A 13,015-nucleotide genomic window follows, 5' to 3' on the forward strand; every position below is an offset into this window, starting at 1 on the left:
GGACCCCAGGCGGGGTTCCCACTGTGCACAGACTGACTCGTGGCCCAGGCAGCTCTCTGTCTGGCGCAGGGGAGGGGGTGCAGTGCCTGGGAAGCAGGCCTGGGGGTTCCTGTGTGCATCACCCACAGGAGTGGGGCAGAGCCTAACCTTGCCTGAACCCCAACCTCCTGGGCCTTGCCCCTCCTGCAAGTGTTGTGGGGGGGCTCGGGGTTGGGAGGGGCTCGGGGCTCGGGGCTCGGAAGTCCTCCCCAGTCACTCAGGGAGGCCCCATGCTCCCCTCTCCCCACGGTGGTGAACAGCCAGTTCAAAACCCTTTCACAGAACTCTACCTCTGAAACTAATAATACATTATATATAAACTAATATATATATAATATATACTAATAATATACTGTATGTTAATTAACTGAATTTAAATTAGAAAATAAATGCACATGTTTACTAGGAAAGAAAACCCCCAAAACCCCGAAGCCCCTCCCCTGTCGTCTAGTAGGTCTCTCTTTGCTCAGGCTCCACCCTAGCAAGGCTGGGACCCGGCCTGTCCCCGGAGCCCCATGGCTGCCGCTTGGGGGAATGACGTAGAACCACATGGAAGGTTCCGGGCTTTCCCCAACGTGGACAACTCTGAAGCACACAACTCGCCCCTGGGGCCAGGGCTGGGAGGGGTGGGGGTGGCCTGGGGCGGATTCAGCGGGGACAGGTAAGGGCACGGCCCTGTCCTCTCCTGCATGTGCTGGAGCTCCAGAGCCCAGGGGGCCTCTGGCCTGCCCGCCCCCGTGGCCTGTGTCCTCTGCGCCTTGCTGGCCTCGCCACTACTGTCCTCAGCACCCGGTGCGGCCTGGGCCTCGAACGTCCTGTATTTTAACTCCCCCAAAGCTCACGGCCCCCTGATGCGCTGCGAGTTCGCACTAGCATTTCGCAGATGGGAGACCCAAGGCCTCCATGGAAGGGCTTGCCCAAGGACCAGGGCTGGGCAGGGGTGGAGGCGGGAGTGAGCCCACCGGGCCCACTTCGGGGCTCCTCCCCTTCCAGGACCGGCTTCCAGGACCCGTCCGCTCTCCGAGGGGCGCCATCGTCTCTCCTGCCCACCAGGCCCGGGGCCCCAGAGAAGGCCTGCACTGCGGACGACCCAGGGGGCCTCGAGTCGCTGCCGGGGGAAGGGGAGTGGGAGAGGAAGACAGCTCACGGGCCTCCGCATCATTCGTGTAACCTAATCTGGCTTCAGAGCCCCTTCCTGACGCCCCTTAGCATTAAGCCCGGCAGGCCAGGTCACCAGACAGCCCGCTCAGAGAGGGGCCCTCTGGGGAGGGACTTGAGGCAAGTTTGTTTGGGGGAGAGGTAATCACCCTCCAAGGGGCTTATCTCCCTGTTTGAGGGGAGCGGGCGGTGTGACTGTGGCTTTGGCAAATGTCCTGTCACGTGAGATATTTATGACCGGCTTCCAGGCCGCAGCGCTCCCCCGAGGGGCATGTCCACGAGCCAGGGCGGGAGCCACGGGGCGGGAGCACAGGGGGCCGGGCAGGGCCCAAGGGCACACCGGAGCTGGCCATCGGGCTGGGGTCTCTGGGTCCCCTGGGCCTGAGCCCAGGGAGCACGGGCAGGGGGACGGCTGGCCGGCGCGGCAGCCCCTCACATCTCGTTGGTGTCAATGACCTCAGCGTCTGACATCACCCGTGACGCCTGGACACCAGGCTGGGCCGCGGGTAATAACATAGCCCGACTCCCAGGCCGACCACGGGGGCGGATCAGCCGCCAGCCTGACCTTGAACAAGAGCTCGTGGTTCCTGGACCTTTGGGGCTCTGTGTCCCTGACTTTGCCAGAGGAGATGAAAACGAAACCATGTGTTACCCGTAGAACTAGAGCTCGGGGCTTGACAGTGACACTTCACAGCTCCCGGCCGGAGGGGCTTCCCCACGAGGCCATTGTAAGGGTCTGTGCCCGCTCTGTGCTCCTGGGGGAAAGGTCTGCATGAGGCCCCTGGGGGAGGGGTCCCTGCGGAGCTCCTGGCCTGCGCGCGGGGCTGGGAGCCCTTGATAAACCCACAAACGCAAAGACTTTGCACACGCACGCTTACATGCACAAGCACAGTGTGTCTGCACGTGTCCATTGGGACCGGGGGCACTCCCAGAGAGAGGCCAGCTCCAAGAAGTGGGATGGCTCAGAACCGGGGTCTTCCTGCGTTGCTCCCCACATTCTCCTCCCATTTCGAAACGATGTCCGTGGGGGGTCCTGGAAAACTCCAAATGTGCTCCTTTGGCCCCCACGGAGCGGGCCGGTGGGACTTTCTTGCCATTATTTGGCACCAAACTCGTGAATGGGAGTGACAGGTGTCCCGGGACCCAACTTGCCTGCTTGCTCGCGGGTGGAGGGACGCTCTGGGAGGGGCCGGGACGGCTCCCAGGGGAAAGGAAAGGGGGCCTCACTTTCCCAGAGGCAGGCGAGAGCATTCCTGGGTGTCACGCCGGGGGCGGAGCTCTCCCCACATCCTGTCCCACCTCACCTCGACCCTGCAAGAGCGGGATATGGGTGAGATACCAGAACTTTCCTCCCTGGAGGGGACTGTGTGTATCACGGCAGCCCAGGGGCGTTGAGGGGGAGGCCTCCATGGCCAGGAAGTAGACACAACCCTAGGACCCTCCCAAGGGGACACCCAGCTCTTCCTGCCTTTGCTCTGGGAGGTGACCCACTTGGGGGCCGGGAGGGGCTGCCCCCAGACCTTCGCCCTGGTCCCCTCCTGGTCCCCATGGAGTAAAGGGTCTGGCCCACGCCCACCCCTCCCTGTCCTGCCTCCTTGTCCACGCAAAGGCTCAGGAACTTCGGCTTGCCGGATCCCGAGCTGGCGGGTGGAGAGGAAGCAACAGGCCAGCCAGGTCCAGCCCCTCCCGTCACCCCCAACCCCGGCTGCTGGACCCAGGTAGGAGGCCTTGTGGGGGTTGCTGGAGAAGCCCCAAATGGGAAGCAGAGTGGAGGTGGTGAGAGTCAGCAGACGGAAGTGCAGGCCCCCAGGTAAACTTGAGTCTGGGCTGAGCAGGAGCCCGTGTTCCGGATTCAGACGTGTCCTGCAGCGTCCAGGACACCCTTACACGGAGAATGTACTGGTGGGTTCGCTGAAGCTCATACTGGACAGGAGGGCTCACGTTTATCTGGCAACCCTGAGAAAAGCATGGCCCCCCACACAGCCGGCTGAGGGGCTCAGGCAGGGGTGGCCCCTCCAAGAATGGTGCCTGGGGTCCCTCAGACCACCTGCTCCTCAGCCTACAGGGTGGAAATGTGGGGTCCCTCCCCGCTGGTCAGGCCTTGAGAGGTGGGGGTGGCGGTGCCAAGTCGGAGTCAGGCCTGAGCCCCATAATGTAACCCTCACAAGGCCAGAGCAGCTCAGGCTCTGTGGGGGGCCAGCACTTCCCTGACGCCCCTCAGAGACCAGTCCGTGGCTGACTACAGACGGTGCCTGGGTGGGCACGTGATAGATCCCTTCGCCCAGAGCTCAGCAGGGAGGGGCACTGTTGTGCTGGGCTGTCCCGCCTCAGCCAACTGCCCCTCCTTTGGGAGAGCAGGAGGGCAGGTTGGTGGACAGCCCTCCAGGCTGACCCCAGGGTGGCCGCCTGCTCCAGCCCTGAATCTAACCCGTTCCAGGCTGCGCCTGCCTCCGAGGCACCGCCCAGGGCTCACCAACCCCATTCCTCATGTGCAAAGAATTTCCCGAGCGGCCGCCACTGCGCAGCTGGAACGTTTCTGCAGACGGATCGTTGCGAAGAAACCCAGCGTCTCCCCGTCTCCTGAAGATGCCGACGTGGGCTGGCGCCCCGGGCCCCGGAAGCCCCCTGCCCTGGCTTGACTTCCTTTGCAGAGCAGATAAGGGGCTGCTGGCACGTTGTGGGGTGGAGGACGCACCCAGCACGCGGACAGGGAGGCGCCAGAGGCGGCCGCAGACTCGGGGGCAACTCCCTCCTCTTCTCCTCCCTCTGGGGCTGCAGAAAGAAGACGCCCCTCCACCCCCCAGCCGCCCAAAGACCACCTCTACACCTGGACACCCACTTCGCCCAGCCCCTCAGAGCAGTGCTCAGAGGGATGCCTGGAGCACAGCCGCACCCACTCCTGGGCAGCCCCATCTTCCGCTCTGTGGGCTGGGGCTGGGCCCGGCCGAGAGGAGCCGCTGTGCTCTCCATGACTCCTGAGCCACGTACGTGGTAGGCCAGGCCCGGGGACACGCGGGCGACCCAGCAGGCCTGGCCCACTCCCATGAGCCCGCGGTGTGGGGCCGACACGGAGAGACGCGGAGGAAGTGTCGGGGTGAGCCACACGGTCCGGCCCGGGAGCCCTGACGGAGGCTGGGGCTTGGGGCACTGCTGCGCGCCCCGCGCACGGTTCCTTCCTCTCTGACACTGAGATCAGGGCCACAGACAGGCAGCTGGGTGGGCTTGCCTCATTGTGTTTTAAAAGTGGGAAAAAAATTATGTGAAAATCCAGATTTATTTTGTCTTGGAAAAACAAACAAAACGCAGGGCACCCTTTGTCCCAGGTGAGGGGCTCCCCCTCGAACAGGCAGGGGCACGTCTCGTTGCCACAGGCCCGCCTCTCTCTACTGTCTCGTCACTTCCTTGCACAGTCCCTTTGTGGCTGCCTCCTGGTTCAGATATTTCAGAGAGAGACCAGACCCCCCACAGGGAGGTCACTGTTTGCAGGAAGGTCATTCCACCTGGGCCTAGAAGACGCTCATCGCCAACGGACTCATCGATCCAGTGAGGCCTGCACCTCCTGAGCTGACTTCCTCCGTGAGAGCGGTAATGCCTGTTTCAAGGGGGGACGACTCGGAGCCGGGGGCGGGCCCAGAGCCAGCACCTGCCGCCTGCAAGTCCCATAGGCACCTGCGGGAGTTAGCCCGTCTCTTGGGGTGGTGGGAGCTCCTTGATAGCTTTGGCATCAAGGCAGTCCCGAAGCTGGCAGGTTTGGCGATGACCTAGAGAGCCGTCAGACACTTGTGCTGCCTCTAGCTCCTTGGTGGGGACAGACCCCAGGGTCCCCTCTAGGAGCTGTAAGAAGGTTTGGGTGAATGGGAGGCCTGGGACTCGTTTCTCAAAGCAGGGTTGTGGGGCTTCATAGGTGTTCCTTGGAAAGGGCTCGGGGTGAAGGGCGCGACGGTGAGATGACGGGAAATAGGCTTGAAAAGGTGACATTTGGGAGGACATCCCCAGACCTTTTACCTAGCGAGTGCCGTGGTGGGGAGAAGCACACGCTTTCCAGAGGCTGACAAGGGAACCCTCTTTGGGGAGCGTTCCACGGGACGGACGTTCCCTGAGCACTCGGAGCAACGCCGGACTAAGCACTGTGACACGCCCGACCCTCGGGTCGTGCATCCATCATGCGCGTGTCTCTCACAGCCTGCACCCCCTCCCCGCTGTAAGGGGTACACGCTTACAGCTTACGGAGTAAGGAGCGGCCCCACAGGAACTTTCCCGGTTGAACAGAACGTGTCTCAGAGCAGGAGGGCGGAAGGAGTGGGGTGCCAGCCCCTGGTGCCCTTTCTGGGCAGGGCAGGTCCTGTCCACGGGCTGCAGGTCCAAGGATGTACTGGGTCTCTCGAGTCTGTCCGGGGAGCAGCTTCCTTGGGTTCCTCCTGGGTCTGCACACAATGGACGTTGCTCACAATGTCCGCGCTTATGGGGGCGGTGGGTCACGCAGCGGCGGAGAGCGGCCGCGTTGGATAGCGGCCGTGTTTGCTCCATGGATTCAGGGAGGTGAGTGTTTTTCTTGGAGATAAGCTGGGCAGGTTCTTTGCTGGGACACAGAGCAGCGGGGGTGACGGGAAGGACTGGGACTCCATGGAGTGGAGGGCAGCCAAAGGCTGTTCCCCCAGCCCTGCTGTGGCATTGTCCTCTGTTGGTTTTTCTGTCGCCTGATTAACGTGGCTGCTCTGGACAGAGCCTTCCTGGGGCTTATCTGGATGTTTAATCCTCTGGCTTGGCTGGAGAACTCCCGTGCCTCGCTCCTGCCCACTTCCTGGCCCCTGTGGGAACTTGGGGATGGACGTGGAGGGGCTGGGGGTGAATTCCTCTTGTCCTTCTGTCCCTTTCCTCCTCTGGACTCAGGGCCACGATGGGAGGGCAGCCAGGAGGCCCCGGGACAGGGACCTCTCGCCTGGGGACACAGGTCCCGTCTGCGGTGGCCTTGCAGCTCCCAGGTGTCTGCACGCTCCAGCCTCACTGGGACACCCTTCTGGTCGGGGAACATCATTTGCAGGGCCCTCAGGCTCTAGACTTGGACCTGAACCTACTTTGATTCTGGGAGGAGGTCCGTCCACCTGGTTCTGCAGAAAGAGAAGCTGCAGGTTGGGGGCTGAGCCCAGAGAGGAGATGAGCCAGCCCGAGGTCGCACGTCTCCAGCCTCCTGACCCCCAGCTCCAAACTCTGCCCTCTCCATGCCTGAGGCCTTGCCAGGGGACATCCCGGGGTCAGTGCCAGCCCGGGCCTGCCTTCTTAGAGCTGAGTGTTTCAGGTCAAAGTTGCAGACCTGGAAGAAGCGAAACAGAACCTTTGGCCCCAGTGCGGCTCCACCACACCTTCCTCCTGCCCAGGCGGGGCAAGGGCACACCCTTTCACTGCCTACTGCCCAGCTGTGGCCCTGAGTTGTGTGGCCACTGACTGGGTGGCCAGAAGACTTGGGGATCATTGCAAAGTGAGCATGGGACCTCAACCCGTTGGTTTTGAGTGTACGTGTGTTGTGTCCACCTTCAAAGAGCGGCCCCCCAGAGTGCAGCCCCGCATGGCCGGCGTTCTGTTTGTCCGGGGCAAGTCAGGGCCCCCATGGGCTTTGGCTTCCTTGTCTAAGGAGTGGGGGAGATGAGCCTAAGCTCCGAGCGAGGCTGGGTTAGGAGCTCAGGCTGGCCTGAGCCATCGTCACCATCATCAAGCACGGAGAGCCGCCGGGCATCACCTGCATCCGTCCTGGAACCAGCCCTGCTGGGGGGCCTCTTGCCCCACACTCCAGCTGGAGGCCAGCACAGGGCTTGGCAAGGAAGAGCCAGGAGCCTCTGGGCAGTCAGACCCTCGGGGAAGAGCTTCTCCGCCACACGACTGTGGTCTGTTGGCCCCACAGAGGAAAGGGCGTTGGGCTGGGGCCAGCCTCTGAGAGCTGGTCTGGAGAGCTCACAGCCGAGTGTCTCTGCTGGTACGCCCTTGACTGAAGCACGGCTGTCATCTATCGGGGAGGGTCGTCCTCTTTGGAGGTCGCTCACCATCAGGAGGGACGCACGCGGGGTGGTGAGGGGGAAGGGGACGCCCGCCCGGCCCTGGTGATCACTGGGGTTTCGGGTGCCGCGGCCGGAGCGCCCTCCCATCGCAGGCAGGACGTGGCGTGCGGGCAGAAGTCTGTGGAGCGAGGTGAGCGGAAAGGGCTTTCTGGGCAGAGGCAACCGACGGAGCCGTCTACGGGTGAGCAGCGCACGCGCGTGGCTGGGGGACACCAGGCAGAAGAGCCGGCATTCCATCCGGAAGGAGGTGGGAGCCAAGGTGGGAAGAATAAGTTGTTTCTGATCATTTTTCTTCCTGGTCAAGGCGCAGCAGTCCATAGGATCGCCTTTTGACCTTTGACTTACGAAAGGAAGCCAAGTTCACATTCACAGTTGGGACAATACTGACTTTCTGGAAAAAAGCTTCCTCCCCGCGAACAGGCTCCCAGAAAGCCCCGGAATCTCGCTCCTGACGTCCCGTCCCTTTGTATGGACACTCGCGTCCTCTGTGCAGAAGGCGCCACTGTTCGGGCGGAGCGCGTCTGACCCCCACACGGTTCGTGTTTTCTTTCCCTGCCCAGTGCACGTGCCATCCCTCCTCACGAGCACATGTATTTTTAAAAAGATTTACTTACTTTTCGAGAGAGACAGTGAGAGAGTGCGAGTGCACGTGCAGGGGTGGGGGGGACGGGGGAGCAGAGGGAGAGGGACAGCCTCAAGCAGACCCCGTGCTGAGTGCAGAGCCCGATGCGGGGCTCCATCTCACGACCCTGAGCCCAAACCGAGAGTCAGAGGCTCGAGTGACTGAGCCCCCAGGGGCCCCCGACCACCAACTTGTAACAGCTGCACTGGGTTTAGTGGTGGGACGGGCGATGCCGGGTTCAGCCGGTCCCCGAAGACGGTCGCCTGGGTGTGTTTCTCTCGACCCACGACAACCGGGCTGCGAGAACCGGGCGTGTTGGTCAGTCCCGCCCCTGCCCCCCGCTTGCTGGGAACAGCTCTGAGCAGGCGTCACCAGCACGGATGCCTCCCGACCCGCTCCCCACCCGGCTCCCGACCACCTGCCTCTTCCCCTCACCACCTGAGTTTTCAGGCTGACTCCAGACCATCAGGTGGGTCAGGATGAACACGGGGAGCTGCTCCATCTTTAGCCTCCCCGACGGGGGCAGCTCCCCATCCCACCCCCAATCCTGAGATGGCCGAGTCCTGGGCGCTGCCTCTGCCGGTGCCTCGGGCAAACGCCCGGGCCCCAGGAGAAGGCGGCTCCAGAGTTTGAGCCCACGGTGCCCAGGGGGGAGGGCGTTCCCAACCGAGACCGTGCTGACCTTTGGCGGCACCCTAACTGCGCCAGGGGAGGGTGGGTGGAGGGCCCCCCTTGGCTGTTGGGATGCTCAGGAGGCGTGCCTGGCGTGACCTGTGAACACAGTGACCTTTGGCTCACCCGGCCATAAAGTCGGGCTGACAGGCTTGGCGGCCCGGCTGTGCCCAGGCCCAGCTGCACCCCACGGCTCCCTGCACCCCACAGGGCAGCCCGGGCACACTCTGCGACCACCACGCAGACCCACTATGCTTGTCTGGTACCACCGGGGAAACCGAGTCCCAGGCTGGGGAGCCGTGTAGCATGGGGACTGGCAGGGTTGCAGGGTCCCTTGGTTCTTTGGTCGTCTGCCGCCTATTTCCCAGGGCGGTGGGGGAGGAGGAAGGGACCCCAGCGTGGGGTGCCAAGCCCAGGGCCACAGACACCCGGCCTGTCAGCCGGCCCTGGAGGATGCCGTTTCTCCTCGCTTCTGCTGGGGCCTGGGGTCCCACTCCAGAGCCCCTGTGCTCCTGGGGGCTGAGGAAACAGAGGGAGGTGCACGGACGGGGAGGGGGACAAGAGACTGCTCGAACTAGCCTGCCTTCCTGCTGGGCTCAGGCTGTGCCCTGGGCCGCTCTGTGCCTCGGTTTCCCCATCTGCAAAGAAAGGTTTGTGGTAGCGCCCTCCTCCTTGGGCTGTTGGGGGTTGCGTGGGTGAGACAGTGCCATCAGCTTGTTAGTTATCCCGCGCCTGCCTGCCTCCCCAAGGGCGGAAGGACCTTTGGGACCCTGTCTCGGGCTGGGCTGGGGGGGCGTGTGAGCAGCCCGCCCCGCAGAGCCCTCCCCAGGGTCTGGCCGCCAAGCCGTGGGCTGAGGGCTGGATGCCCTCTAGGTTCCCAGGTAGGCCTGGCCTCTCAGCAGCCCTGGATGCGCCCACCGGCCCCCCTCCTGCTCTCCCCCTCCGGCTCCGCGGCAGGCAGCGCCCGCGGCAGGCAGCGCCCCCGGCTGGCCACTTCCGACTGCGCGGCCTGTTCTCTCCCTCTTCCTCTTGCCCTTCCCTTGCGTGTTGCCCCTAATCTTAACTGGGTGTCCTCAGGCTTGTCTCCTCCTTTTCTCCTTCTGTCCCTTCCCGCCATCGCCTCCTCCAGGAAGCTCTCCTGGGCTGCCCCTCTGCCCTTGGAGCTCCACCCTGGGCGCCTCTGCTCTGGCCCTGCATGGGCACCTGCAGAGGGCTTTACTGAGGTTCGGGTGGGATTTCTCTCTCAGAGTGACCTTGGCCTCAAGGCTGGTGTCCTGAGCCAGCTCCCTGGCTGGGCCAGTGCGGGCCTTCCAGACTCGAGGGCCTTCCCAGGACGGCAGGAGCCTGGAGGCTGTGGGGGTGCCCCAGCGCTCACTCTAATGACCCAGCCCTCGACTCTCTGTCATCCTTCCTCAAAGGGCTCAGTTTCTTCTCTTAAAGGCGGAGTATTTCTATTTATTCTGTCTAAAGACGGATGGGACCTCCCCTCCCCCAGGCCCTTCTTTGGGGGGTGCAAAGGGTGCCATCCCTGCCCCTGGGGTGGGCATTCCTGGGGCTCCCCGGGACCTGGGGGATCTGCCCCCGTGGGCTCACAGGAGGGCGAGGGAATAAATAAACCGACGAGGACAGAACCTCATCGTGGCAGCTGGCGGAGACCACCCAGAACAAAGTGGGACAGAGCACAGGGGTTATGGGAGACGAGCCTTTAGGAGGCCTCTCCGAGGAGGTGACCTTGGTGCTGAGAACCAGGACAAGAAGGGCTGCGACGGGAAGGCCTGGGGCATCTTTCAGGCAGCAGGAACAGCACATGCAAAGGCCCTGGGGTGGGAACGAGCTAAAGAGGAGAAAGAGCCCAAGGAGGCGAAGGGCCATGTGTGGAGACTGGGCTGGGGCTGTGCAGGGGGCAGGATGGGACCCCAGGCTCTTACAGACCCCAGGAAGGAGTTAGGAGCTCCTGGCCCCCTTCCGCTGAGTCGCCGCCCACCACAGCAGCTCCTCCCTGGCACCTCTGAAGGCTCAGCTTGGTCCTGGACCTGCAGGAGGTGGACAGATCTGAGTCCCCCTGGCCGCCCCGCAGTGCCCACCCAGCTCCATCCGCTGGAGGAGCTCAGCTCCGGCTGACTTCGAGAGGGTGCTGGAGGCGGGGGCTCCTCCGGGAGGCAGTGATCACAGGGGTGGGGAGACCCAGCAGACCCACAGCACAGTTTCCCAAGGGGAACTGACAAGATCTCGTAGCTATGGAGCAGGGAGAGAGCCTGCAGGGTGTGCAGGCCCAAGCAGTGCTGGGGTGCTCTGGCCTGGGGTCGGGGCCCAGGAGAGAGTCTGAGGCCTGGGCCTGATGTCCCCGTCCCTCAGGCCTGGTGAGGAGATTAGAGGGCCGGCCCCTTGCCAGGCTCCGTGGACCCGGAGAGCTCAGCCACCAACACCCACTTGCTTCCTGCCACCACTCGCTCGCATGGCCCGCCCCACGTGGGGTTCCCGTGCCGTTGCTGGCAGGGTCTGTGGGCGAGCACCCATGTGGGCGGGAGTCCAGACCGGGGCCCCCAGTGGGTGAGATGGGTCACCCCAGCCTGTGCTACCTGCACCCCCTCCCAGGACTCTGGTGTTAGGACCAGGCTGCCAGGCCAGGAAGGGAGTGGAGCTTCCCGTGGGGCCCTGGGGCGCGGTGCAGATGGCAGAATGCCCCCAAAGATGGCACGGGGGTGTCCCACACACAGCACCCCTCGACCTGGTTCTGAGGACGCTGGGGAGGTCCGCCACCAGCCACCAGCGCCCAAAATCAGGGCCTGGGGGCCGCAGCTGGGTGGGCGAGCCTGCCTCCCCTTCACAGACAGGAAGACCGAGGGTGCACCGGTCTCCAGTGGGAGGGCCCTGCCCTGGGGCGCTGGCCTCGGCTTCTAAACATGAATAAGGAGTCTGGGCGGGGCCGGCTCTTCTCTTCAGAGCAGGCTCAGGGAGATGCCGCTGGCGAGAAAACCAGCAGGCTAGGTACGGCCGTGGAACCTCCCGGAGCACATGATTCCAAGTGTCCAGTGATTAATGCACAGCAGCACACAGTGTCTGTGAGAAAGCTGAGCCCGCCCTGCACAGCCTGAGGGGAGGGCCGGGGGTCACTGTCCAGCTGCCGAGGGCTCAGAGGCAAGCCCAGCCCAGGGGTGGCCTGGGGGCCAGCGGGGACCAGTCAGGTCCCTGGTGGGCAGGGGCGTGGGCAGACGCTGGAGAGTGTGTCTTCAGCCCCTTGGGTGGCCAGACCGTGACTCGGGTGGGGGAGGGAACCCCCATCCTCAGGGTCTTCCGTGGATGCTGCCGTGAGTGCAGGGAGGCACGCCAGGGCCCCTTGTGCTGGTGAGGCTGTTGGCAGATGTCGCATCCTCCTCGGGTCCTCCTTGTGGGTACTGGACCTGACGGCCCCCGTCAGCCCTGACCGCTCCGTCCGGCGCAGGGTCTTTCCCACGAAGTGGGACCATTCTGTCTCCCTTGCTGCCGCCCTGGAGTGGCACAGGGACTGTGGCCCACAGTCTCCCCACCCCCAACACAGGTGCCTTCTGGAGGAGGGGTGCCCGTGCGGGGACGACTGACCACCCACCGGCAAGGCCCCGTGGGGAAACACTTGTCCCCGGGCCCAGGAAGCTCGTTTATCCCACCCACTCTTCTCTCCCAGGCGGGCGAGGCTGCTGCTGCCTCTCCTGGTGCAGGGAGGGCGGGCTGTCTGGGTCCTGTGCTGCCCCTGCTCCCCTCACCCCTGCCCCGGACCCGCTGTGGGAGGGGTTGGTGACAGTTGTCTCTACCGCCCAGCCCTTGTGCCGTGAGCATGACTAGGGTCAGCCTGTATGACGTCTGTGCCCAGAACCCGGCTGGGGCCCACAGAGCCCCCGGCACATCGGGAGCCATCCTTCCTTCGGAGCAGCAGGCAGGTCCCTTGGCACACGGGGCTCTGGGCACTCAGCATGGCCACAGCATCCCCAGGCTGGAGGTCGGGAAGTCACCGGGGCTGCGAGTGCTCTTTCCATCTCCCTCAACTTCAAAGCCGAGGAGACGCCAGCCCTAATCCCACAGACCCCTCCTGTGTCCCCGTCTTGGGGCGGCCCCAAGTCTGCCCAGGCTGCGGGTGTCCATCCAGAGGTTTTAGCGGGCGGGCTGGCTGCGGGCACCCCCTGGTGGCGTCTTTGGGAGTCACGGGCCAGCCCGAGGCTCCGGTCGGGGTGATGGGACTCTGGGCAAACTCGAGGCAGGACTCCTGACCCAGCTGGGCCGGAGACCTGGGGCCTGCAAAGGGGCAGTTTGTTTTACGAGTGTGCTCAGAAGCCGGCTGGGGCCCAGGAGTCTTACTGCTGGACGCTAGATTAAATCCAGGCAAAGCCACAGCGTGCCTGGACACCAGCGTGCACTTACCTCATGTGGAGGAGGAGGGGCAGGATGCGGCCATAGCCGAGGTGGCAGGGCAGGAGTGGGCTGTCCCCCTCCTGCCTCGCCC

Source organism: Mustela nigripes, chromosome 7 (genome assembly GCF_022355385.1).
Source record: "Mustela nigripes isolate SB6536 chromosome 7, MUSNIG.SB6536, whole genome shotgun sequence".
Classification (NCBI taxonomy): domain Eukaryota; kingdom Metazoa; phylum Chordata; class Mammalia; order Carnivora; family Mustelidae; genus Mustela; species Mustela nigripes.